This window comes from Macaca nemestrina, assembly GCF_043159975.1.
Source record: "Macaca nemestrina isolate mMacNem1 chromosome 10 unlocalized genomic scaffold, mMacNem.hap1 SUPER_10_unloc_2, whole genome shotgun sequence".
Classification (NCBI taxonomy): Eukaryota; Metazoa; Chordata; class Mammalia; order Primates; family Cercopithecidae; genus Macaca; species Macaca nemestrina.
Window position 1 is genome coordinate 2,437 of NW_027257571.1, and position 27,931 is coordinate 30,367.

Here is a 27,931-nt window from a genome sequence, read left to right on the forward strand (position 1 = left end):
ATTTCATAATTGGACCGTTGCCTCTGGAAGTTGGAACTTTGTTTGTTTGGTTTCACTTCCTACACTAAGCATGTGGCTGTGCGCACCTTTGTGGTGACTTGTGGTACTGGGGAATCAAAGCTTCATTAGCTTCTTTGGAGGAGATGATCTTACGCTGTACAAAGCACTCAGACTTCGTTAACTGTGTACCATCCAGAGAAGACCAGGTGCTTCCCATGGCAGCCTGTCCTTTTCTTAGCTCTCTCATCAATCTAGCCTGTTCCTTCTATTCCTCTTTTCACTAGAACTTCTCTTTAAACAACGAATGTTGTTTTGTCACTGCTAGGTCCCCAGCAATTAGTAATGCCTAGCACACACTAGGTGCCTCCTGAATGTTAATAGGTGATAATCTAGCAGAACACAAGATAAATCTGCAGGTTGAGATTTAAGCTGTGTGGTATGAACGCTGCATTGGCAAACTTATTAAATCAATTTTGTTAATACAAGTTTAAAATGTCTTAGTAACTGACTTAGTTCAGTAATCATTTACTGAGTGTCTTCTAGGCCAGACATTGGGGACAGAGAGGTAATAATATATGATCCCTGCCTCATGCGCAGGAAGTCTAGTGTGACGTACAGACACGCGCCAACGGCTGCCATAGAATATGGTGAGTATTAAGATAAAGGGGCACCCTGTGTGCCCTTGGAGCATAGGGCAGGGCTTGTGTTCTGGGAACATGCGCTCCATGTGAAAACACAATTTAAATTAATTTTTTTTTTTTTTTTTTTTTTTTTTTGAGACAGAGTCTTGCTCTGTCATCCAGGCTGGAGTACAGTGGTGTGATCTTGGCTCACTGCAACATGCTCCCCCCAGGTTCAAGCGATTCTCGTGTCTCAGCCTCCCGAGTAGCTGGGATTACAGGTGTGAGCCACCAGGCCCAGCTAATTTTTGCACTTTTAGTAGAGATGGAGTTTCACCATGCTGGCTGGGCTGGTCTTGAACTCCTGACATCGGGTGATCCTCCCGCCTTGGCCTTCCAAATTCTGGGATTATGGGCATGTATGTATTCATCCTTTCAAATATCTGTGGGTAGCACTTAACTTTCAATGGGTACTAATTAAACTATTCAATGGCTTTAGTATGGATTGAATGGCTTTGCTCGGGCCTCGTTTTTAATTTCCTTCATTAGAGGGGGAAAAAAAAATGCAGGCTGAATATCCCTCATCCAAACTTCTTGGAACCAGAAGTGTCTCAGATTTTTTTACATTTTTGGATTTTTGAATATTTGTATTATACTTGCTAGTTGAGCATCCTGAATTCAAAACTCCAGAGTCTGAGCTGCTCCAATGAACATTTCGTTGAGCATCACGTCGGCACTCAAAAAGTTGTGGATTTCGGAGTTTCTGGTTAGGGAGACGCATCCTGTGTGGGTGCTGGACTGCTGCAGCAGTTCTGGACCAGAGGTTAGGTGACTAGGCTTTGGTTTTTGCTTTGTTACTAAACAGGCTGTTTTCTTCCATAATCCTGGCTTTAGATCCCCCGGTTATGAAAGAAGGGGATGGGCCATCTGATGTTTAAGGCCTCCGTTAGTTCTGACTTGGAGACACCTGGCTTTAGTTCATCTTCCTTAGGAGTGGACAAAGAACATGGGAATTTTGAAATTGTTAGTCAACATTTACGGGGTCGTTGCAGCCTGGTTTTGGGTAAAGGTCATCTTTAGTGAGCCCAGGGAGAAGCACTGCTTTAACTGTCAGCTGAGAGGGGTAAGCGGTCCTATTAATTTTCCTCTGTGTTAGTGAAAGCATTGTTAAGGGTCACAGCGTTAGTGGAGCTGGCTGGAAAGAGGAGGGGAACTCACTGTTACAGATTATATTGAATGTCTTTTCAGTCACTAAATGCTTTTTATGTTAAGTTTTTCAGGATTTCAGTGTTGTATGATTTCTCTGTGTTAAGCACAGGAAATTTAACATCAGCAAAAAAGAATGCTCTTTTTTTTTTGAGATGGAATTTCGCTCTTGTCGCCCAGGCTGGAGCGCAGTGGCGTGATCTCAGCTCACTGCAACCTCGGCCTCCTGAGTTCAAGCGATTCTCCTGCCTCAGCCTCCCGAGTGGCTGGGATTACAGGTGTCCATCAGCATGCCTGGCTAATTTTTGTATTTTTAGTAGAGACAGGGCTTCGCCATAGTGGCCATGCTGTTCTTGAACTTCTGACCTCAGGTGATCCTCCGGCCTCGGCTTCCCAAAGTGCTGGGATTACAGCCTAGATACTGGGGTTGCCCGAATACATCGGCTGGACTCACTATTTCTCTCGGGAGTCGGGGGGTGCAAAGTGCTGCAGTCTTAACTCTGCTCTTAATTTTACAGTGCTGTTATTAATGGTAAGAATGATTTCATATGTTTGTATTTTGCTTCGTAATTCACAGAGAATTTTAAAATCCATTATCTGATTTTATTCCCTCAGCAGTTCTGTGAAAAAGAGCAGTTTTCATATCTTCTGTTTTCCCATGATTCTCTTGTGGCTCGCAGAAGCTAAGAGCCTTCACCAAGGTCATAGGGTGAATGAGTCACAGAGCTGGGAGTAGAGGCTCAGGCTTCTAGGGACCCTGTTTCTTCTTCGATAGCTCGCTCTCGTGGCGCTCTGCTCAGGTAACTGCGCATGCTTGCTTTGGTCTTTTGTAAATCCCTGCCCCATTTCGGAGGATGTTCTTGGGAGGTTTCTATTCATTTTGGAGCATTTAAGTATCTTGTCCTCTTTCCCTCCTCCCAGATGCATGGGCATTTCCGCAGGGCCCCAGGCTGGCCCTTGTGCGTGGGGGCGTCTCCTGCCTCCAGGTTGTTTGCATGCCCCCTTCTGAAGGTGCTCTTCCCCGCATGGACCCCCTGGTGCTGCCTCCACACTGCAGGCTGTTCGGTAAATGTTTCTGACTCAGCGTCGTTGTTTTCTAGAAATGGGACGGGGTATGGATGCCAAGTTCTTTTCTGTGTGAAGGCTGCGATTGTATCATCTTGCCTTCCCCGTGTGTGTTCCCTGAGGGTGTCACTGTGCTGCGGTCATCTGTGTTCCCCAGGGTGCCTCCCTTGGAGTCCTGGCCGTAGCCGACATGCAGTCAGTGCTCATGGCCTAAATGAGAGGAAGGCCAACAGAGCCATTAAATCTGGAAAATGACAAGTGAGAGAAAGGAATTTTTATTTAAGACATGTGAAAAAGAAATCTTTTTAGGAAAGTTGACCTGTTTCTCAACTGGAGTTGAATTTCAGCTCAGAAAAGCAGCCCAGAGAGCTTTGGGATTTCAGTTTGTGGCGGATGAATTTAATTTGTTGTATGAATGTATTATCCTTTTGTGGTTTTATTAAACCTTTCTCCTAAATGGAAGCGATTTTTCTATAAAAGTCACACTTCCTTTTTGAGAAGTGTAACACTATTTGTATGGGATGGTCTCCCAAAAGATTTCCTGCCAGGAACCAAACGCACTGTCTCAGACTCCCGGCCCCTGGTTTCTGCCTGTGCAGCTGCAGGGCAGAGAGGCACGCTGGCGCTGAAATCAAGACACATGTCTGCACCTTCTCTTTCTTTACTGCTGTTTCGTCTCTGAGCTGGCCTGCCTTCAACGTGTAGGAGCTTGGTGGGTGTAGACACGTTACGGTATGGAGGAGGGATATGGTGTTGCAACAGCCAGGAGACTTCGCTGAAGTCTCTGTTCTCTTCCTGTCACTGCTCGGACTTTGTATAAGTCACATTTGTAGGGCTGTGCACAGTGGCTCACACCTGTAATCCCAGCACTTTGGGAGGCCGACCTGGCAGGATCTCTTGAGCCCAGAGTTCAGAACCAGTCTCTGGGCAACATGGTGAAACCCCATCCCTACAAAAAATGAAAATTAAAAAATTAGCCAGGTGTGGTGGCTCATGCCTGTAATCCCAGCTACTGGAGAGACTGAGATGCAAGAATCACTTGAGCCCGGGAGGTCAAGGCTGCAGTGAACCATCATCACGCCATTGCACTCCAGCCTGGTCAGAGCAAGACCCTGTTTCAAAACAAACAAACAAAGAGAAACCCATTTGTAATAGTGACAGTAGTTAACTTTTGAAAGTTTGGAGAAAAGTTCCTAAATAACCTGTGACCATGGACAACTTACTTAGCCTTTCTAGGCTTCAGTTTCCTCACTGATGAAAAATGAGAGAATATGGTACTGATCTTACAGGATTTCAACAAGAACTAAACGAGATAAAACTCAGAGCCTGGCACCTCGTGAGTGCACACTCAATGTTATTCTTTCAACATTTTAGAGGAAAAAGAATGCTAATGGGTCATTATGGCTAAACATAGTCTATCACTGGCGTTACTCGTGGTATTGGCAGCAGCAGTTGAAGGGACAGCTTGTCTTGATTTGCATTTTTGGGTGTTTGTGCTATTTATAGATAATTAAGAAAAGATATGGAAGCCTGTTTATGGCAAGCTGGCAAATTCAGCAAAACGTGGAAAAATCTGTTAGCACAGTTTGCACGTGTGCGGGCACAGGGCAGCTAAAGAAACACACACGTTTTCCTGTATTTTAAAAACTCTCTGGAAAAAAAAAAAAAGACATTAAACCATTGCCCAGATGGCTTACAGAGCTTTTTCCTTGAAGTACATGAGTGTGGCTGTCAGACATCTGAAACCCGAAGCCAGCTTAAAACATCACCATCATTTTGATGCTACCCCCTACCCGCCCTTTTTTTCCATTTGTAAGGGGCAAGAAAGGAAAGTATCAGCTTTTACAAAGCCTTTTGTTACAATTAATCTTTCATGTTCTTTCTTTTGGTATCTTATTCTCTGTTTACATTGTATTTTTATTTTTTATTTTTTGAGACAGAGTCTTGCTCTGTCACCCAGGCTGGAGTGCAGTGGTGCGATCTCGGCCCAGGCTGGAGTGCAGCCGTGCGATCTCGGCCCAGGCTGGAGTGCAGCCATGCGATCTCGGCCCAGGCTGGAGTGCAGCCGTGCGATCTCGGCCCAGGCTGGAGTGCAGCCGTGCGATCTCGGCCCAGGCTGGAGTGCAGTGGTGCGATCTCAGCTCACTACAACCTCTGCCTCCCAGGTGCAAGTGATTCTTGTGCCTCAGCTTCCTGAGTAACTGGGACTACAGGCGTGTGCCACCATGCCCAGCTAATTTTTGTGTTTCTAGTAGAGACAGGGTTTCGCTGTGTTGGTGAGGCTGATCTTGGAACTCAGGTGATCTGCCTGCCTCAGCCTCCCAAAGAGCTGAGATTACAAGTGTGAGCCACTGCGCCCGGCCGCTGTTTCCATTTTGTAACGCTAGCATCACCCCAGTGTAGGGTGGCTAGGGGTATTGTTCTTTCCTGTTTCCTGGTGTGTTTCCTCTACAGCATTGATCACTCTTGAACATGCTTTTTGGTTGTCTGTCTCCACCTACAAAAATATATGTTCCCTGTTATATCTGAGATCTATCTATCTATCTATCTATATCTATATCTATATCTATATATATCTCCCTGGTGATATACCAGTGCCTGGCACGTAGATAGTCAATATTTGTTGAATGAATGAATGAATGAATGAATGGGCTGAAATAACCTTATTCTTCTTTCTTCTGTCACTTCACGCCAAATGCTTTTGGAAAACGCTGTGTGAACGGGGATCGTGAGCAGGAGAGTTACACACATTGCTGTGGGATAGCCCATCATCCTCAGATACTTGTCTGGAAGGAGGTGGAGTACTTGAGTAGAAATGATACAAGATAACTTCTTCAGGAAATCAGCCGCGTGTCACAGCTTTTGACATAGGCATGTGATGTTTGCGTATGTGTGTATGAAGAGCTGTCGTGGCCTAGAATCACGGGCCTTTAGATCCCTTGTACAGATAGAAAAGTAAAGGCCGAGGCCCGGGAGCACTGCAGGCCACCGAGGTAGAGTCCCTGTCTGCCCTTCTCAGTGCCCAGTCACTTCTCACTGCAGTCCCCTCTTTACTGCTAAAGCCACCTTCCCTGACTCTGAATGTGTAACCACGAGGGAGAAAATGTACTCCAGGCTCACAGTTTGTGGAGAAAAAGCCCAGCAGCTGAAAATCATGTTCACAAAGTTTGTACCTAGAAAAAGTGGCCATTTCTATAATGTCTTTAAATTCCCTGTTTCCCATACATTTTATAAACAAGACAGTAGAAGGAGATTTGGGAACAGCAACTTTAGAACAAGGGGGAAAAAATCAAACCTAGAGCCTTCCAGTTTCTGTTTTCTTCTCAGTTTAGGGCTGAGGCACTTTAGCTTCCTGTCTAAGGGACTACTCAAATCTGATTTGAAGCCATTATGGGCTGGTAATTATCCATAATTTTAGGAAGACAGATGCAGCACCAACTCTGTTCTCTAATAGCAGGCTTATTAATTTTAAATTTGCGTGGCAGAAGAAGCAGATGGGGAGGTGGGATAAGCGTTCAGATGCTTGGTCATTGATAGCTTTTTACTTCCATGTATCACGTGGGGATGTGGGACCCGGGAAGCCCGCTGACAACTGCTGATTATCTGTCCCCTAACCAGCTGGGTTCTTTTTCAGAAAGAACCCAGAAAGAGCTCAGAAACACTACTCCTACTGCAGCCAGGGAAGACAGGTTGTTGACTGGTTAGAAATCATGGTAGGTTATTTTCTCCACTCGCAGTTCGCAGTTCGCAGTTCAAAAGCGGAACTATCAAAAAGTTATCTTCTCTATTGTATTTCAAATCTGGGTGTTTAAAAAATCGTGTAAGCAAATTAAGCATTTCTTTAATGGTAGTTGTGTGTGTTCTAGATGCGAATGAGAGGTGCATTCCCTTGTAAAATCCCTGGGACTTTATAGGAAGATGTGAGCCTTAGAACAGAAGTTGGTTTTCTAGATGATCATGTGGACATGATGCTGAGCACCAGACAAAGATGTTGATTAAAGAGATTTAAAAAAATTTTGTCTGAGTTCAGATTTTACATCAATATTTAGAAAATCAGCAAAAGAACTTGGAGGAATGTTCTCAGGCATCCAGTTCAGCCCCCTGCCCACATTGTCATACAATCCGAGTGTGCGTACAGGGAGGCGAATTCCTTTCTGTTCTCATCACAGGTCCTTCCCTGGCTCTGCACCTGCCTGTCATGTGCGTCCGTATGAAGAGACCACCAAACAGACTTTGTGTCAGCAGTAAAGCTTTTTAATCACCTGGGTGCAGGCAGGCTGAGTCCGAAAAGAGAGTCAGCGAAGGGAGATAAGGGTGGGGCCGTTTTATAGGATTTGGGTAGGTAAAGGAAAATTACAGTCAAAGGGGGGTTGTTCTCTGGCGGGTAGGAGTGGGGGGGGGTCACAGTGTGCTCAGTGGGGAAGGTTTTTGAGCCAGGATGAGCCAGGAAAAGGAATTTCACAAGATAATATCATCGCTTAAGGCAAGGACTGGCCATTTTCACTTCTTTTGTGGTGGAATGTCATCAATTAAGGTGGGGCAGGGCATTTGCACTTCTTTTGTGATTCTTCAGTTACTTCAGACCATCTGGGCATATACGTGCAAGTCACAGGGGATGTGATGGCTTGGCTTGGACTCAGAGGCCCACATTGCCCTCTTCCCTACCTTCCCTACCTTTTCCCTCCTGTGCGGTTCTCTTACAAAGTGAATGGCCTCAGCCACAGCTTCTCTGCAGCTGCATCAGACTGTGGCGAGAGGAGTGGTGGCAGCTGCAGGGCCTGCTGTCCCCATGGAGGCCAGTCTTGCTTGCCGCTGCAGCCTGGGGATCATTTTGCACCGAAAGTATGTAATTCTACAGAACGAGAGCCAACATGCTGGTGATGGAGGCGTCTTTATCACGATGCTCTGCATATTTTAATCTTGGGTGGAAAGGATGGAAAAGTATGTGATACCTGTGGTTTGATGTCAGAAGGACGTTGCGAACTTGACGTGGACTGCGGATGTTAAGGTACAACCGGCCCCCCTGGCCTCACTAAATGAGACTTCCCCATCTCCCTGCCAGGAACGCACAGGCATGTGGCCACATCTTATTCCCCATCTCCCTGCCAGGCATGCACAGGCGTGTGGCCACATCCTATGTGTTATCCTTCTCTAGAGTGCGCCTTGTCATGATGCTTAAAGTTACATGGTGATATTGTTCCTCATAGAGTAGGTCCCAGACCGCATTCAACACAGAAATGTACTCTTGCTATTATACACTGAAAGCGCTTTCATATACCAAGTGGGAGAGCAGTCCTACAATCTGGGCTGGAATCGCAGAAGGAAGGCATTGGAAAGCAACAGGTTCCCTAGTCCAAAGCTGGTTTTTGATGAGCCTGGAAACACGACCAAGAGAAGTGAATTTGCCTAAGGCCCTGAGAGTGTCTCACGGTAGCATCTGAACCTAGCAGTTTCTTGACCTGTTTCTTTAAATGATTAGTCACGCTTCCCCTGATTCCTATGTAAACATATTCCTCATTCATTCTTTCTTTCGTTTCAGTGAATTATTGCAGTGCTACCACGTAACAGTATTTGAGTCAAAATGTGGCAGTGTTTATCCCTCTCCAAGGTTTTTAGTTGCACAGTTTTTCAAAGTTGTGCTTACAGTTTCTTGTTGGTTGCAAGGTGTCCTTTCAGAAGCCAATTGTGTGGTGTATTTATGTTGATTGTTGGAGGTAGTTTGGTTAGAACCTACTGCGAGTGGCTGGCGTGGGCCTGGGGGACAGTGACAGCTGCCTGCTTCGTGGGCAGAGATGGAGTAATTGCTTCCTGGGAAGTACCATCCTCCTGGCCACACTCTCCAGCCCATTTCGTTTGTGTTGGTTTCCTCGCATCTGAACGTTTCTGGCTTCATGTGAGTCTCATTTATTTTAGCATAGGACTTCAGGCTGTGGGGAAGAATGGCCATTTTAGCACAGAGATGCACACAAAGGAACAACTGGCTAAATGTGAGTGAAGACATTCTTAGGGGGGGTTTCATTTCTTTTATTCTGTAACAGGCAGTCTGGGAAGCATTCTGGACATGTGGCCTGCGCTGTCACAGTTCCTCCTTGCAGGATCGCAGATGTTTGGAGATTGTAGTGATAACTGTTATCATTGAGAATGTCATTCTCGCAGGCTCTAATAAGTCAGGATTTATTCAGTGTTAATTTGTTAAAGACAACAGTATTTCTAGCCAAATCCATGTGAGCTGTTTCTCCTGGCAGAGTTGCTGGGGGTATTCCCATGGCTTAGTCTTAGGGCAGCACACGCGTTTGAATACTGCTGAAGCTGTGGGGACCCAAAGCGTACCGGAGTGCTTTTGCCATATGTGGTGTTAGTCACTGATACATGTCTCAGTCAGACCTGATGGATTCTTGACCCCTTCCTTTTTCACTTTTTTACTTTTTATTTTTAATTTTTTTATTTTAAGAGCACAACCCCTCAGGTGGCCACCGTGAATCTCTGGTGTTTTCAGTTGGTTGCAGCCTATTTGCCGTCTCTGGTTCAAACATATTCGGAGCCTGCTGATGCTTCCCTCGGTTGTTGTTCTGCTGTGTGACCTCCGCGCCGCAGGGTTCAAGACTGTCAGAGCTGGGAGCCACCTTCACAACTACCAGGGTTTCCAGAACCTCCTTTATCTAGCCCTGGGGATGGAAGAGATGTCATCAGAGGCGGAGGCGTACTAGGTTTACGTGCCATTGGTAACGAATGAGGAGGTTTTCTGTTATATAAGGGGAACTTCTTATAACGTGCTTTACTAGGGCAAAGAAGTTTTTGAGGTTTGCTTTCTCTGGAAAGACAATTTGTGATCCTGCCCTTGCTTTCAACACAAATATAATTTGCATACCAGTGCGTGTTGTATTACTGAGCACTGGCTGACAAATGGTTCTTAACTCGTCATTCACTCAGCCACTGTTTCTTGAATGGCATACGTGTGCCAGCTGTAGTAGGAACTTACTAGGCTCTAGGACTAACCCTTATGAAACGGGGGTTCCGGGGGAAGCAAATGCATATAACTATAAAAGTTTGTGAGGATATCAGTGGGGGTGCCTATAGGTGCAAAACTTAGTTCATTCCTTGTCCCATCTAGGAGGTTTTGTGTCTTAGCAGCGTGTTCCATAGCAACGCATCCCTCTGTCAAAATATTCATCATATTATTTTGAAATTCTCTGCTTAGGTATGTATTTTTCCCACTAAGTTTAGAACTGGTTAAGGACAGGCTATGGGGTATGTATTACATATATATACACACACACATATATTTATATATATACACGTTATCATTGTCAATATGCAACATATATTTATATATATACACACACATATATATTTCTCTCTATATATACACACACCACACACACGTATATACGCATATATATGAAAAACACACACACACACACACACACACTCACACACACTTCTACTGCCAAGCACAGAAAGACAAAACTAGGCAAGGATTCTTTTACTGTTCATGAAAAAATAGATGTGTTTAGTTGAGAACGTCCTTCAGTTGCCAGGGGAAAGACAGGATGGATTCACAAAAGGAGATAGTGGTTTTTTTGTTTTTTGTTTTTTTTTCTTTGTTTAACTCTTGAATTCGAAATAATTCAGAATTTTGGAAAAGTTGCAAAAATAGTAGAGAGAATTCCCGTATGCTCTTCCCTCAGATTCCCCAAACATTTCACCCCATTTGTATTTTCTCTTTCTCTCTCTGTGGATATAATTTTTTTTTTTCTGAAATGTTTGAGAGTGGAAGGTAGAATGCAGGGTAGGGTGAAAGGCAGAAGGAGAGAGGTGGGTTGGGAGGCTTTTTTTTTTTTTTTAACCTTCTGAGATGGAGTTTCGCTCTTATCTCCCAGGCTGGAGTGCAATGGCACGATCTCGGCTCACTGTAATCTCTGCCTTCTGAGTTCAAGTGATTCTCCTGCTTCAGCCTCCCAAATAGCTGGGATTACAGGTGCCCACCACCATGCTCGGCTAATTTTTTGTATTTTTAGTAGAGGGGTTTCACCATGTTGGCCAGGCTGGTCTTGAACTCCTGACCTCTGATGATCCACCTGCCTTGGCCTACCAAAGTGCTGGGATTACAGGCGTGAGGCACTGTGCCTGGCGATTGGGAGGCTTTTGCAGTTACCCAGAGCGGTATGATGAGGGCTGGACCTGGTTGGAAATGATGAGGAAGGTGAGAATTGGTTAGGTCTGGCATATGTTTTGAAAGGAGAGTTTAAATGGGTTGGATGACAAGAGAGAGAAAAAGAAGTTTTAAGGATGATGTCAAGGATTTTAGTCTGAGTAACTGGAAGACTAGAGATGCTGTTATTGGGATTGGGAAGACTGGGAGGAGTGGGTTATAGCAGGGGGAATCAAAAGTGCGTTTTGGGCATGCTAAATTTGAGGTCCAAAAAGAGATATCAAGAAGTGTTGGCCGGGCACGGTGACTCACGCCTGTAATTCCAGCACTTTGGGAGGCCGAGGCGGGCAGATCACCTGAGGTCAAGAGTTCGAGACCAGACTGATAATTATTAAAATCAATCATTGATGTTTAATAATTTATAATATTATTGCTTCTAATACCGCTGGGGGTGTACACATACCTGTGATGTCATTCCTAATATCCAGGGACACAGAGCATGATATTAGTTTTAATATTGCAGTAGGTGTACACTCACCCTGTGACACTGATCCTGATATCCAGGGGGGTAGAGTATGACATGACTCCCAACATAGCAATGAATGGACAGCCACCCGGTCATATTGCTCCTAATATTCACAGAAGTGTATGATATTACTCCCAATATCGCAGGGAGGGTACAGCTCTTCTGTGATATTGTTCCTAGTATCCAGAGGGGGAGAGGAGGATAATAATTACAGTATCGCAGGCTGTGTTCACTCGCCATGAGATGTTGTTATTAATATCCTGGAAGGGAGAGGATGATATGACTCCCCATAGAGCAGGAGGCGTACACCCAGCCTGGGATATTGTTCCTAATATCTCAAGGTCGAGAGGTTGATATTCCTCCCAGTATCGCAGACACTGTACACCCCCGTGTGACACTCTTCCTGATATCCGGAAGGGGAGAAGATGGTATTAATCCCCATATCGCAGGAGGTGAACACCCACTATGTGATAGCTTTCCGAATTTGCAGGGGGAGAGAGGATAATATTATTCCCAATATTGCAGAAGATGTACACGCCCCCTCCCCCCACCCCGTGATATTGTCCTTAATATTCCAAGGCACAGAAGACGATGTTACTCCCAATATCGCAGAAAGTGTCCACCCCCCAGTGATGTTGTTCCCATGATCCAGGAGGGAAGAGAATGATATTACTTTCAAGCCCTGCACCCTGCAATGCTCTCACCCTGCAACACCGACACCAACTCAAGCTGACATGGCACCAGAGGCGCTGGCTGGGGGTGTTGATGGCTTCTCTTTTCTCCCTTGCCAGACTCAGTAGAGGAAGCTGAGACCGAGCAGCCGCAGGAACGAGGTGGGTTTTGCCCGTGGCTCAGGCTTCCTCTGGTTATGAGCTGGGCCTTGGGGTAATGCCGGGGGAGGTGACAGAGCTGAGTACGGTGGGCATTGGATCCGGCTGTCACCCTTCTGTGGTGTGGGCTGGGGGGACGTCGCCTGAAGTGGGCCTGAACCTCCCATCTACTCTGGCACTGGAGGCTGTGGGGTCCCACACTTCTTCCAGTGAACATGCTGGCCCCCACCTGGTCCCCGACAGAGGCGGGGCATCCTTTCCACTGCTGGGACCCACGTGTAGCTGTGGGTTACTTTCTCATGACCTGGAGAAGCTGCAGCTCGCCCTGTGCTCTGCCTCAGAGGTGGGAGGCCACACTGCCCTCAGTGGGTGGCAGAATTCAGAGTCTTAGGTTGCAGGGGCCTCAACTGAGGTCCCTGAAGGGTCTGCTCCTTCCTGAGGGGCTGATTCAGGGAGGCCCTCCCGTCTCCCCTCTACGGCTTTGTCTCTTCCCCTCACACAGGGTCCGCATGTGGACAGCCTGGTGATGTGGACGCCCCAAGGGCCCTTGGAAGTTCCCTGGGAATGGGATCCATCCCAGTACATTTGGGATGCAGGCACAAGGTCCCAGAGGCGGCCCGCGAAGCCAGTGGGGAAGGGAAGGCTGTTGTAGGTTTGCCTCGGGGAGGGGGTGGTTCCACCCTCTGCCGAAGTCCCTGGAACAAAGGCACGTGGCTTTCCAGCTGCCCTCGAGGCCAGGGTAGTGGCTGGGAGGGGCTGTGTGCCTCTGCCGGGTGGGGGAGATTTCTTAGCTAATCTAGTGTAGTCAAGTCAGACATTTGTCTCTAAATCATATTTATTTTTTTAATTCCAAGGCTTTACAGATGAATAAGGAGACAGTTTGTATTGAAAATACTTTTTACATGTGAGCTTGAAACAGAGTCTGTTTAAATCTAGGTTTTTTCTTTCCCAGTAATGCCTCCTTTCATCCCAGGTTTTCCAACAGGAAATGCGCTTGTTTGCTCACCTCTGGGAGGGGGCTTTGGCTAAGAAGCCAGCAGATGCCAGCGGGCTGCTTGAGCAGCCTGGCCTTTGTTAACCCTTTAGGAACTGTGGGGTTCAGGTTTTCAGACCATCCAAGGTGAAGGTGGCCACAGGGGCCTGGAAGCTTTCCCATCCTTCCTGCAGGGATGGTCTGTTTCCGTGCACGGAGCTGGGTACATGGATACAACATCCCTGTCCTGTGCTGTCGGTGGCTTTACCAATTTTGCATAGCAACTTTTGAGCTGATCAATAGCTGATTGGCTGTTGGGGATTTCCTGGATTCCTTTACCCCATCGGGGGGCCGGATATGCTGACAAAAGTTACATTTGTAGTTGTAGTGCTGCATATACATGGGTCCAGTTAGGCTTGCTTTCTAAAGGGAAAGGCATCTCTGAGGGATCACTGAGCTGACATAGTGCCCTAAAACCGTGCTGTCAGGTGGGCGACAAAGCAGGACGGGAGGGTGATTTTGTAGGATAGTCGGGCCTCGGGCCTGCGTGTTCTGTCCCCATAGTGCCGGAGTTCCTACGTGCTCCAGGCCCCGGGTTTGTATTGCGCATAATTCTCAAGGGCTCATGGCAAGCTGCACCAGGGACACAGGGGGCAGGGGTGCGGGGACCCTTTCCCCAGTGGACCAAGGACTCACTGCTGGACTCTAATCTGTCTAGGTGTTTCTGTGACTTGCAGAAATACCTCCACCTTGCCTGGGCCCGGAGCCACAGGAGACCCTGCGGAAGATGAAGAATGTTCTGGAACAATGTAAGACCTGCCCAGGCTGCCCCCAGGAGCCAGCATCCAGCAACGTGAGCTTGCAGGACCCCGAGGAGCCCTCCTTCTGCTTGGAAGCTGAGGACGACCGGGAGGACCCAGAGGCCCTGGGCTCACTGCTGCTATTCCTGAACGCCCCCGGGTACAAGGCCAGCTGACGTGGCGCTGCCATGGCTGAGCAGCGTGTTCTGCAGCTTTAGCGACGAGGAGCTGACTGGGTGTCTGGCACAGGCCCGAGGGGCAGCCAAGAAAGCTGGCCTCGTCATGGCCCTGGCCAGGCTCTGCTTCCTCCTGGGGCGGCTGTGCAGCAGGAGGCTCAAGCTGTCCCAGGCCTGGGTGTACTTTGAGGAAGCACCGGGGGCCCTGGAGGGCAGCTTTGGGGACCTGTTCCTGGTGGTGGCTGTGTCCGCCAACCTGGCCAGTATTTACTGGAAGCAGAAGAACCGGGAGAAGTGTACACAGGTGGTTCCCAAAGCTGTGGCCCTGCTCCTGGGGACACCTGGCCACATCTGCAGCACTGAGGTGGAGGGAGAGCTCCTGCAGCTGGTGCTGCGGCAGGCGGTGGGTGGCCAGAGCCTGCAGGCCAAGGCCCGGGCCTGCTTCCTGCTGGCCAGGCACCACGTGCACCTCAAGCAGCCCGAGGAGGCCCTGCCCTTCCTAGAGCAGCTGCTGCTTTTGCACAGGGACTCGGGAGCCCCAGAGGCTTCGTGGCTCTCAGACTGTCACCTACTCCTAGCTGACATCTACAGCTGCAAGTGCCTGCCCCACCTGGTGCTGAGCTGTGTCAAGGTGGCCTCATTGAGGACACAGGACTTGCTGAGGAGTGTGAACCTGGTGCTCCAGAACGTCCTCCAGCCCCACAGCCTGCCCACCCAGACTTCCCACTACCTCAGGTGAGCGCTGGCCTCCCTAACCCCGGGCACAGGCCAGGCGCTGCGCGGCCTTCTCCACGCCAGCCTGGTCCAGCTGTACAGCCACCATGGTTACCACGGCCCGGCCATCACCTTCGTGACACAGGCGGTGTAAGCTAGTGCTGTTGCCGGAGTCCGTGCCATCGTGGACTGCCTGCACGTGCTTCATGGGCAGAGCCCAGTGGCCTGGACATCCTGCAGTCTGTCCAGTGGTGGCCAGCGAGGACCAGGAGGGCGTGATTGCCAACATGGTGGCCGTGGCTCTGAAGAGGACGGGCCGGATGAGGCAGGCAGCCGAGGGCTACTACCGTGCCCTACGGGTGGCTCGGGACCTGGGCCAGCGGAGGAACCAGGCAGTGGTGCTGGCCAACTTCGGGGCCCGGTGCCTGCATGCGGGTGCCAGCAGGCTGGCCCAGCACGACCTCCTGGAGGCCATGAGGCTGTTCTCGAGACTGCCCTGTGGAGAGTGTGGCCGGGACTTCACCCATGTGCTCCTGCAGCTGGGCCACCTCTGCACCCACCAGGGCCCGGCTCAGCAGGGCAAGGGCTACTATGAGTGGGCCCGTCTGGTCGCCGTGGAGATGGGCCACGTGGAGAGTGAGTGCCCCAGTTCCTCCTGTGCACCTTCTGGGGCCACCTGGGTCAGGGCACACCTGGGGTTTGTGATTCAGAAACAAGTGATGGTTTTTCCACCATCGAAAGTGCTGCGTCATGGCCAACAGCAGATGTTGGCAAGCGCCCTGGAGACAGGCCGTTCCCATGCAGGGGCAGGCCCTCTGTGCCCTACTGGGGCAGCGAGCTCTTCCCGGTTTGCCCAGGGACCATCCTGCCTTGAGCACTGAAAGTCCTGCATGCTGGGAATCCCTAGACATAACCCTGGGGTCGAGGCAGGCTCTGCTGAGCTGGGACTTGGGGCCCCGCCATGAGCCAGGCCTGGAACGCCGGTTCTTGTGCCCATGTTATCTGCTTGGTATATCGGCAGCCTGTGCACCTGTCATCCCGCTTCACAGAGGACACGGGGGAGGTGATTGCCCAAAGCCGCAGAGCGGTTCATGCAAAAGCAGTTTGTTGTGCAGAGTGGGCCAGGCCCCACCCACAAATGGGGCTTGTGGGGTCCTTGGGTGGCAGGGGCTGAACGTGGGAATGTGAGCTTCAGGCCAGAGAAGCCACAAAAGGGTGAGTGGCGTGATGGCGGGGCAGCACTTGGCCCCGGGTTAAGGAAGCCTCTTTAGTGTGGGACCAGAGGGTTGAGAGGATTTAGTCAAGTAATAGATGGTGGTGGTAGGGGAGAGGGGCTGGTGGTGTAGCCTGTGTGAAGGCCCAGGGGTGAGCTAGTGAGGATGAGTGGCGGTGGGTGAATGGTGGTGAGTGAGCGGGAGTGTGAGCAGGGTTGAGTGAGCCGGGCTTACACAGGGAGGTGCAGAGTTGGGAGTGGGTGGGTTGGGTGCTGGATGGTGAGAAGCTCTTCTGGAGAGCTAAGCAGGGCCTGGGGCCTCAGGCTGTGGCTTGGCCTTTTCCCCAAGAGCACTGGGGAGCCATGGAGTGCTATAGAACAGTCACTGCAGACTGAGCAGTGAACGGACAGTAGGTGGGCAGGGCTGTCCGAAAGCTAGGCCGCAGGAATAGGATATAGGATAGATGAGGAAGTTGAGTCTAGGGAAATGACCAAGACAAGGGATGCTGTTGTGGATCCCCTCTGCCTTGCAGCGCTTTGTCCATCCTCCCAGGATGGACGTCATGGCATAGTGAGACCACTCAGAGGTGCCTCCTGTGGCCTGGCCCAGAGCCCCAGGGGCTGTGGCCAAATCTGCCCATTTCCCAGCACAGGCCTGTCACCCACTCCTGGCCCTAGGAGGGATGAGATTTTGGAAAGGACCGTGTGAAGGGGCCCCGGTCCCACACATCTGCCCAAGGAGGGGTGGGGGGTTCAGACCCAGGCTTCTTCCCCAGGGGCATTCTCTGACTAGAAGGAGACCCTCCAGGAACCCAGCGCCCAAGCCCCCACTGTGGGGAGGGGCACAAAGAGGGCGGGGGGGGCAGGGCAGGGAGGGGAGCACAGGGAAGCTGGCCCAGGACCCCAGCAGCCCCTGTCCTTGGGATCATCTGGTTTCTTGGCATCAGATTCTTTGAGCTGCTGGGCCTGGGGTCGTCCCAGGGCTGCGGATGGCCCGAGTCCCAGCTTGAGCCTCTCGTTGGGTGACACGTCTTCCCATCGCTGCCTGCACATCTCCCCAAAGGTCATCTCAACCCCAGCAGAGGCAGTACGTGCAGTCTGGGCTATTCTTCCTACTAGGGTGGCTTTCATCATCTGACCTCTGCCTGCCCCGAGTCTTCACTCCTGGCCTTCATCTGTCCCCTTAAATGTGACCACAGCAGCCAGAGCCCGTTGTGTCACCCGCTTCCCTGGGGCAGGGTTTCAAGGTCTCACGTCCCATATGTGGCCCACTTGGCTTCCCCCGAGCATCCTGACCTGGTGGGGTAACCATGGCCCTGGCCACCCCACTCACAGGGCCCGGTGACATTGCTGCAGTCACACCCTCTCGACTGTCGGACTTACTGAGAGAGCAGAGGAGGAGCCAGATTCCATGGGGACCTGGGAGACTGGCTCCAGTCTTGGCCTCAGGTTCACAGAAGGAAAATGGGCCAGTGTGCTAGAGCCATGCTTCTCAAAGTGTGGTGCCTGGACCAGCAGAGCAGCATCCATGTCACCTAGGAGCTTGTGGCAAGTGGGAGTTCTAGGGTCTGCCCCAGGCCTGTGGAGCCGGAAGCTCTGGGGGCAGGGCCAGCAAGCTATACAGACAGGTCTCGAGGTGACTGCGACGCCTGCACATCTTGAGAACCATCGGCCTAGATAGCCTCTGAATACTAACGTCTCCTGGTGCGTCTGGAGAAGACAGAGGCCATGTCTGGGAGGCAGGGGAGATGGACTAGCACACTCCTCCTGCCACAGGGCAGCATGATGCTCGATTCCCTCAGAAGGATGTCCTTCATCTTTTCCATGCCGTGTGTGTTCACCCTGGCCCTCCCAGCAGCCTGGGAAGGGCAGAACACTGCACACACAAGAGGGCCGTTCCCAGTCCCCACATTCCAGATTCATGTGTCACCAGACCTATGGGAGGAGGCAGACTGGTTCCAGGAGGATGAGAGCCCTTATTCTGACACCTGTGTCTGATTCCAGGGCCTACAAATCCGCTCTGGACTACACCAAATGAAGTCTGGGGATTTTCATTGACCTCCAGAAGAAAGAGGTGGCGGCACATGCCTGGCTGCAAGCAGGGAAGATCTATTACATCCTGCAGCAGAGCGAGTTGGTGGACCTGTACATCCAGGTGAGTGGCAAGGGCTGCAGGAGGGCCCCTGTGCTGTTCACTCTCTGTCCATCCATCCTTTTATCATCCATCTATTCACCCGTCTATCCATCCATTCACCTGTCCATCCACCCATCCATTCATCCGTCCATCATGTTTACCTGTTCATCCATCCATCCTTCCATCATCTACCCATCCACCTGTGGGTCCATCCATCATCCATCCTTCCATCTGTCTTTCCATCATCCATCCAACTGTTCCTCCTTCTAACTGTTCATCCTTCTATCCATCCTTCTGTTCACCTGTTCATCCATTTTTCCATTATCCATCCATTCACCTCTTCATCATTCCATCCATCCATCATTCATCTACCCACCAGTCTACCTATTAATACATCCCTCCATTCATCTGTCCATATGTTTATACATTTGTCTATCCACCCATCTATCCATCCATATGTACATACATCATCTACCCTCCACCCATCCATACGTTGTCTACCTACCCATACATACACACATCATTCTAACCACCCACCCATTCATCTGTCCATCCATCCATCCAAGCATCCATCCATGTCTATACATCTATTGATCCATTCATCCATCCATCCACTCATTCCTAAGCCACTACTGAGCATCTGTTGTATGCCTTTTCCCTCTGTCCAACTGGTTCCCTCATATCCTCCCCCAGTGGCCAGCATCTTCTCCCTGAGGGCAGAGGCGGGGCCCCTCACAGTGCCCAGCACCTGCTGGTGTACAGCACATGCTCAAATAATGTGGCCACTCAGTTAACACACAGAAGAACCTGCTCCAGGCGACACGTGGCACATCTCCTTACAAAATGCATCTATCGTAGCGGCTGTTTTCAGAGGCTTTCCCAAACAGTGTGATCTGGAACAACTTGTGAAGCCCATGAACCTGGTGAAGCTTTCATCATTGAGCACCTGCTGTATACCTCCTTGAGCTGAGGAGAGGGATCAAGAGCTCATGGCCAAGAGGGGACCAGGCCCACCCACAAACACTGTTGGTGTGCAGTCCGGAGCTGTGGCAGGGATGTGGCAATGCAGAAAGGAGCCAGGGGATGGGCTCCCAGCAAGCTGGGGGCCACGGAGACTGGTTTGAATGCAGGGAGAGTGGGCTAGGGCTAGCCCTGGTGGTAGGATTCACAGGTGTCGGGCTCCCGGGCTGCAGCTGCTCAGTCACCTCCTGGCACTCAGGTTCATCAGTTCATTGTCCTCATCCAGTGGTGGGGGCAGCCCTAATGCCCAGGGTCTGAAAAATGCTCAGGTGTACCTGCAGTGTGTGACAGGAAGGAGGCTGGCGAGGGTGGGCGTGGCCACCTCGCCAGGTGTGGGTCTTGAGGGAACTTCTGCCTCCTTTCAGGGGGCACAGAATGTGGCCCTGTACACAGGCGACCCCAACCTGGGGCTGGAGCTGTTTGAGGCAGCTGGAGACATATTCTTCAATGGGGCCTGGGAGCGGGAGAAAGCCGTGTCCTTCTACCGGGTGAGCTGGCCTGTGGGCTGATGTGGGTGAGCCTCAGGGGGCACCTGGAGGGCTGAGGCACAGGTGTGGCAGGGCAGAGGCCTCGCACCTGGAGGCAGGGCCACCCATGCACATGCTTGGTTTCCTAGTGGTCTCACCGGGAATGATACTGTGCCTGGGACAAATGCTTGGGGCCTGGACATGGCAATGGCCTTACCCTTGCACCTGATGCTCTCAAGCAACCACGAGCAGGAAGTCCTGTCCCCATCTTACAGATGAGGAAACTGAGGCTCAGAGAGGCACAGGGACATGTCAAAGGACACAGCATGTCAGTGGGAGGTCCAGGACTGCATGCATCCCAAAGCAGGGACGGCTTCTCCCTTTCTCTGAGCTCACGGTGTGGCTCAGCCCTGGGCAGAGATAAATATGTTTTTAGAGAGGAGTGCTGGCTCCCCCCCGTCAGACCCCCGGTGCCCAGGTGGGAGAGGCTGGGTCTGAGGCTGCCGGGTGTAGCTGGATGGACCTCGGGTGACTCTTCAGCCCCCAACTTGGGTGTTTGAATTGTGCTTTATCTGAGAGCACAGAGCTGCGTCGAGATCCAGGGGTAGCTGGGGCGTGGGAAGCTCCAAGCACATGTTCGGGCTCTGAGGGGGGCGCTGGGCAAGGTGGGTGCTGCGGGAAGCCTGACCCCACCTGCCTGTGTGGTAGGACCGGGCCCTGCCCCAGCAGTGACTACCGGCAACTGCAAGGCGGAGCTGTGGCTGTGCAACAAGCTGGTGGCACTGCTGGCCACGCTGGAGGAAGCCCAGGAGGGCACAGAGTTTGCCCACATGGCCCTAGCACTCAGCATCACTCTGGGTAAGTCCCCTGAGCCCCCACCCTGCCAGGACCCACACTCTGCCAGAGCCCAGCCTCCAGGTCTTCAGGGAAGGAGCTGAAACACCTGCCAGATTTTCCTGGTCTTCTGCCCAGGCAGGCAGATCTGGCCAGCTGGCTTCCCCGTCTGGCTGTGGGGCACATCCCGAGGTCTCTCACGCGGTGCTGAGCCCCCTGCCTGGCTGAGCTCTGCTTCCTCTGCCTCTTCCCGCTGCTGACCACAAGGGCTGCCCAGTGTGGCCTGTGCCTTCCAGACATGCCAGGCATCTCGTTGGTCCCTGTGCCTGGCTGAATGGCATATTCCCTTTCTCTTGTGCCCTTCCCACCCTCATCAAGCACAGAGCTCTCTGGCTGATGAAGTCCCAGTTCCCCTTCCAGCAGCCTGCCCTTTAAGGTCGGGCATCCCCTGGTGCTGTGCCAGGGTTGTCTGTCTGCCTCCAGAGGCAGGGAGCCCTGGGCAGGCCGCATGCCCCAGCGCCTTGTGCTCCGGGCCCAGTACACAGTAGGTGTGCAGCTGTGTGGGAATGCATTGAATGCAGGCTCCACGGCACTCGCCCTGAAAAGGGAAAGATATCAGAGACAGCCAAGGTGGGTTTGCACATCTGTGGGGGGACCTGGAGCTCAGGCACGCAGTGACTCCCCAGGGTAGGGGGCTCTGATCGTGACACACCCAGGAGTCCGATGTCACGTCTGTGGGTTGCCTGGAGCCCTGGTGCCCGGGAGCACCTGGACTGCATGGTTTTTGGGCTCCCCTGGTTAAAACCAGTGAGCAAAGGCAGGTGGCTATGTGTAGGCAGAGCTGGGCCATCCAAGTCCGACTTTGCCAAAGCCTCACAGTAGACGGGGGCAGGCCTTATTAGTTCTGCTTTGCAGATGGGAAAGCGAGTCTGGGAACCCGGAAGGGACTGGCCAGAGCTGCCCAGGTGACTGCAGGTGCCTGGAGGCAAGCCAGGGGCTGCCCGGGGTCTGCATACCTGCTCCTAAGGGGCCTGTGCCCTGCCTGCCCCAGGAAGCCACGTCCTCACACCTGCCCCTTTGGCCTGCACCCCAGGGGACCAGCTGAATGAGTGCGTGGCCTACCACCGGCTGGGCGACGGCGAGCTGGCGGAGCACTTCTACCTCAAGGCCCTGTCGCTCTGCAACTCACCGCTGGAGTTCGACCAGGAGACCCTCTACTACCTGAAGGTGTACCTGGTGCTCGGCGACATCATCTACGACCTGAAGGTGCGTGGGAGGGGCAGGGCTCGGGGTGTTCCCGGCCCCCTTGGAGTGGGATCTCCACCCAGACCCCAGAGGCCTGGGTTCCAGCCTTCCTTAGGAATGGCCCAGTGGCCTCCCGGGAGCTCTGCACCTGGCTGGAGGAGCCAGCAAGGTTAGCAGATACAACCCAGCTCCCAAGCTGGCCAGGCCCCACCAAGAACTCAGTCTCAGCCAAGGAGGCTGACACATGAGCGGGCAATGGTGGCCTCTGGGTAAAGGGGGATCGTAGTCGGGAGGCCCTCCTGGAGGAGGTGACACCAAAGCTGAGTCTTGACAATCAAGTGTCAAGTTGCATTTAACAAAAACAGGGTCGGGAGGAGGACATTTAGGAGGATGGCATCATCCTCATGTGGAATCCACGTTGCAAGATCCAACCCAAATCCCAGCGCCTCCTCTAGGAAGCCTGCCCAGGGTGCCAGCCTGCACCGAGCAACTCCTTCCTGGAGTCCCGAGACACCTTGAATCTTCACATCACCCAGGAAGGGTGGGGTGGGGCCAGTGTCTTACCATGTGCTTCACAGACAGGGAAACCCCAGCGCAGGGCAGGTGCAATGGGGTGGGGCCCAAGCCAGCCAGACTGAGGCCTTGCTGGGTCGGGTCTGTCTCGCGGGAAGGTGCTGAGACCTGTACTCCCTCTGCCCCCAGCCCTGCAGGGGTGGAGAGCTGGGACTGGCAGACTCAGACCTGGGATGTCTGCACCCCTCTGGCCAGCAGGTGCCCACCCCTCCTCAGCATCGCACTGGCACCGTGTCAGTGCTCCTTATGGGCTGAGGGGCCAGGGCGCTCCAGTCCAGGGACTGAGATCTTGGGGACCTTAGAACAACATGAGGAGCTGGGGCAGCCTTAAGACCCCACCCCGAATCCCCCACCACAGGCCTGGGGCTGCCCGGGAGGCCCCCGCCCAGTGCTGGCGACACCTGGTGCTCAGAAGCTGTCACGGTGGCCTCCCAGGTCCCAGCCAGACAGGGAGGTGCCAGGTGTCAGGCCCAGAGGGACACTGCTCACTGCTCAGGGGCTCACCTGGGATCCAGGGGACGGGCCTCCCAGAAGAGGCCTTTCTCTCTCTTGGTCAAGCTTGCCGCCCACTCCGCCTGCCCAGGAGGAAGGAAAGGGCCAAGCAGTAGCTGAGATGCCAACGTCCACGGTTGGGGTCGAGGGGCAGAAGCCTCCTTTAACCTCCTTCCCATGCACAGCCCTCTGGGCCTCATTGTGACTATGCTGTCAGCGCAGGCCAGCTTCCCACAGGAAGGCCCCCTCGGAATTCCCAAGGGAGGCTGTCTTTCCAAGGCCACGCCCTCCTCCTTGTATAGGAGGCTCTGGACCCAGGGCCCAGAGGAGTGGGAGAGAAAGCCGGGCTGGATGGGGCCTGGAAGGCTGGCGGAGAGGCAGGGGTAAATGGGCATTCTTGCCGATTGCCTCTAAAATGGGGTCCCCTCTAGTCTACACATGAGAGTGAGCCCTGGAATAGGGTGGATTAGGTGTGTCCTGGCTCAGCCTGCCACTCACTAGTTGCTGCACACACTACAGGCACATTGACATGTACAGGCACACGCACACTCAGGCACACACACACACACACACACAGGCCTGCCTGCACTGAGCAACTCCTTCCTGGAGGACACACACAGGCGCACACACACGCATACGCAGAGACATATGCTTTGGCTGGCTCCTTCCTGTTTACTTGGGATGCCCCCACTCCTTCAGGAAGCCCTTGCCTCCCACCCCTGGCTGAGTCTGGGGCCTCCTGGGCCCCCCACAGGCTTCTGGGCTTCCCTCTACCACAGCCCGGGCCACCCTGTATGGTCAGTGTTCACTCCCAGGTCCCTCAGCCTGGGAGCAAGGATGTTAGGCTCAGCCATACACCCAGCACAGAGTCCAGTGTTCGGCTGGGCGGTGACTCAGGGCCTTCTCACGCCCCTGCTCCGTGTGTGGGGTGGGGCAGTCAGGGAATGGACTGCTGCATCTTGGACTTTGTCCTTGGCCCTGGGAGCCATCTTGAGATGGTAAAGGGGGACAGGCCAGGCTCGAGTCTTAGGTCCCTTGGGTGACCCCCATGTGGAGGCGGCACCTGGGGAGAAGCCGGGTGGGGGATGGGACGGTCAAGGAGGAGGTATGGGAGGCCAACCCAGGGATGGTGAGTTTGAGCCAAAGATGCATTGAAAACAGGAGTGGATGTCTGGGGAGTCACACTCCGTCAATATTTCAGGGAACATTGCCAGAGAGGACACCTGGGAGATGGTTGTGTACCTGGCCTGGCCCTTGGAGGGCCTGGAAATGGTCAGCAAGGACAGGGGCCAGAGGGGAGCCTGGGTCACTCAACGCTGTGCCCCTGCTGGGGCTTGGAGCCATGGGTCCTGCATGGAACTCTCAGAGCAGGCAGGATCGGCCCTGACCTCAGTCCATGGGAAAAGCAGCCACTGCCTGCAGAGAGGGTGGGACTGGGGCAGGAGGCTTGATGTGAGTGGGGGCGTAGGGACAGTCAGGAAGTATTCCAGGGGTGTCAGGGTCATCCCCCCCCACCTGCAGCTGAGACCACAGCAGTGTCACAGGCTTCAGGGCTCATGGGGTGAGCCAGGATTGGCTGGACATATGGAAGGACCCGGAGACAGGAACGCCCTCTGGGAAGACAGACTCTGAGTCCCCCTTTTGCTGACCATGGCCTGTCCCCTTCAGGACCCGTTTGATGCAGCCAGGTACTACCAAGCTGGCACTGGCAGCCACCGTGGACCTGGGCAACAAGGAGGCACAGCTGAAGATCTACACGCGGCCGGCCACCATCTCCCACAACTTTCTCCTGGACCGCGAGAAGTCGCTCTTCTTCTACCAGAAGGCCAGGACCTTCGCCACAGAGCTCAACGTCCGCAGGGTCCACCTGCCTCCTCTGCCACTCTGCGGGTGGGCCCCCTTAGGTTGGCCCCCAGCCACCCTCGCTGAGGACAGCATCCGCGGGAGTGGGTTTTGTGCAAGGAGGGTGGTCTCCTGCCTCCCATGGCTCATTTTCTGGGAAATGGAGGCATGAAAGCAGGGGTCAAATAGCAATAAAGTTTTTTTTTTTTTTTTTGCAATAACCTACCGAAGTCCCCAGGGCATCCTTCCCTGTGTGCTTCCTGGGGTGTGTCTAGGGGCCAGCTCCTTCCCTGGTGGCAGCCCTCTGATCTTGGGGATGGGAAGGACCCTGAGTCCAACACACCTGGGCCAGGTCACCATGAGCCTCGGTTTCCTTGGTGGCCAGAAGGGAGATGGTGAACTCCCTGGGCAGCTCCCTGCTCAGAGCTTTTGCTGTAGGTCTCATGCCACCCTTGCCTTTAACCTTCAGGCCACTGTGCCCGGATGTGGGGGCTGCTAGTGCCCCTGTTCACCATTGAAGAAACAGAGGCACAGAGAGGTTAAGTGTCTGGCCCACCGTCACAAAGCAGGTAGGGGCGGAGACAGAGCCCAGTACACTGACCAACACACCACCCTGCCAGCCTGCTGCCAGGAACGTGTCCCCCATTAGGACCCAAGGTCAGCTCCTGATCCTCTCTTGTGGTGTCAGGAGAGCCACAGGCCAGTGAGGGTGGCCCCGGGGATCCCTCACTCAGTGTCCTCTGCTCCCAGACTTGGCTGGGCCGAGCCTGGTCAGTCCCACCTTTGGCCACTGATCAGCCCTGCGGGAAGTGAGATGCAGGGATCTACACAGACTGCCTATGTAGACGCTGCTGCCCAGTGTTGAAAGCCTTATCTGGGCTGCCCCCCAAGCCGTCCCCACATACCCCTCCTCTTCCGGCCCCCGGCCCTCATCCCAGTCCCAGGAATCCAGGTTTTCCTTCTTGGAATCTCTTGGCCCCAGGGAACATGGCTCACACGGTCTCTTTGCCAGTTTACAGCAAGGAAACCGAGGTTCAGAGACTGTGGGTGTCCCACGTGATTCTTACATACATTGCACTCTCCCAGGCCCCTCTTTTAAACACTTTAAATGAGGTGACATTCACATCGCATGTGATTAACTATTTCAACGCCAATCATGTGGTGGCATTTGTGCATTCAGAGTCGTGTGCAACCACTCACGCCATCTAGTTTCAAAATGTTTTCATCTCCCCAGAAGAAACCTCCCATCCTCACTAAGCAGTTACCCCTCCTTGGTATCCCCCAAGCCCCTCGTTTAATGAAAGGGGAAACTGAGGCCCGGAGAGAGACTTGCCAGTGGGCGGAGCTCTGAGAAGGAATCAGGCACCCATCTGCTGCTTCAGTCCTGGTTTGGTTTTCCACCCAGCAGAGGTGACAACAGAGCCTGGAGGTTCTGGGAGAGCCAGAGCCCTGCCCGGAGCCTCCCCACCAGGGGACAGCAGAGAGCTTTCCAGAACCTGCCGCCGGGCTGGCGGGAAGCAGTGGGTCAGATCTGCTGACAAGCCTCATTCATGTTGACCCCAGATCGCTGTCTCTGTGGGTTGATCTTGGGAATTGGAGGCCGCATGATTGGAAACATGAAGACGGCTCGGCCTGGCTGGAGCAGCGGGAAGCGCCGTCACGTTTACTGAGGACACAGACCTCCTGCCCGCTGGGCCGAGCCTGCAGCCATTCTTCTCAGGGTGGGGTCCGCAGGTCCGGGTTGCTCTCGGCCCCCGACCCGCCTCAGAGTCTGGGGGACTTTGGAACTGTGCCTCCCCATCTCCACCCACCGTGGCTAGTGCCATGAGGGGCCTGGATCCTGGGATCCTGTTCCTCTTGGGCAGCAGAGACTGGGGGACCAGAGGAGATGATGGGTCTTCAAGCCCCACATTCAAACCTCAGCCAGCCCACCACTCAGTCTGGGGGTGCGGGGTGAGGGAGTTGATTTCTCTGAGCCCCAGTTTGGTCACCACTAAAATGAGGTCGACCTACTGGGGCAGACTGCCAGCTCCAGGGCTAATAGAGGCCTATTTCCTACTGACAATACTTCTTACTCCTATGAACAGCTCCAACAACCACACACTAGAGAACATTCAACCCACGCCAACTTGTCAGAGGCACGTGAACCAGAGCAACTCCATCTTGAATGGGGGCTGGGTAAAGGGAGGCTGAGACCTGCTGGGCCGCATTTCCAGGAGGCTAGGCATTCTTAGTCACAGGATGAGATAGGAGGTCGGCACAAGATACAGGTTATAAAGACCTTGCTGATAAAGCAGGTTGCAGTACAGAAGCCAGCCAAAGCCCACCAAACCCAAGATGACCACGAGAGTGACCTCTGATTGTCCTCATAGCTCATTATGTGTTAATTATAATGCATTAGCTGCTAAAAGACACTCCCACCAGCGCCATCAGTTTACAGATGCCATGGCAACATCTGGAGGTTACCCTACATGGTCTAAAAAGGAAAGGACAGAAACTCTCAGTTCTGGGAATTACTGGAACCCCTTTCCTGGAACACTCATGAATAGTCCAACCCTTGTTTAGCATATGATCAAGAAATAACCATGAAAATGGGCAACCAGCAGCCTTTGGGGCCACTCTGCCTATGGAGCAGCCATTCTTTTTTTTTTTTTTTTTTTTTTTGGAGGTTGCCCAGACTGGAATGCAGTGGCGTGATCTTGGCTTACTACCACCTCCGCCTCCTGGGTTCAAGCGATTCTCCTGCCTCAGCCTTCCTAGTAGCTGGGACTACAAGCACCTGCCACCACACCCAGCTAATCTTTTGTATTTTAGTGGAGACAGGGTTTTGCCATGTTGGACCAGGCTGGTCTCGAAGTTCTCACCTCAGATGATCCACCTGCCTCGGCATCCCAAAGTTATGGGATTACAGGAGTAAGCCACTGCGCCCGACCAGAGTAGCCATGCTTTTAATTCTTTTCTTTCCTAATAAACTTGCTTTCACTTTATGAACTTGCCCCGAATTCTTTCTTCTGTGAGATCCAAGAACCCTCTCTTGGGGTCTGGATCG

General features: G+C 52.7%; 1 pseudogene; it reads left to right on the plus strand.

Moving 5' to 3' along the window:
* The first annotated feature begins 589 nt into the window (after positions 1 to 589).
* Positions 590 to 27,869, plus strand: LOC139361126 (SH3 domain and tetratricopeptide repeat-containing protein 1-like; annotated as a pseudogene).
* The last annotated feature ends 62 nt before the right edge of the window (positions 27,870 to 27,931 follow it).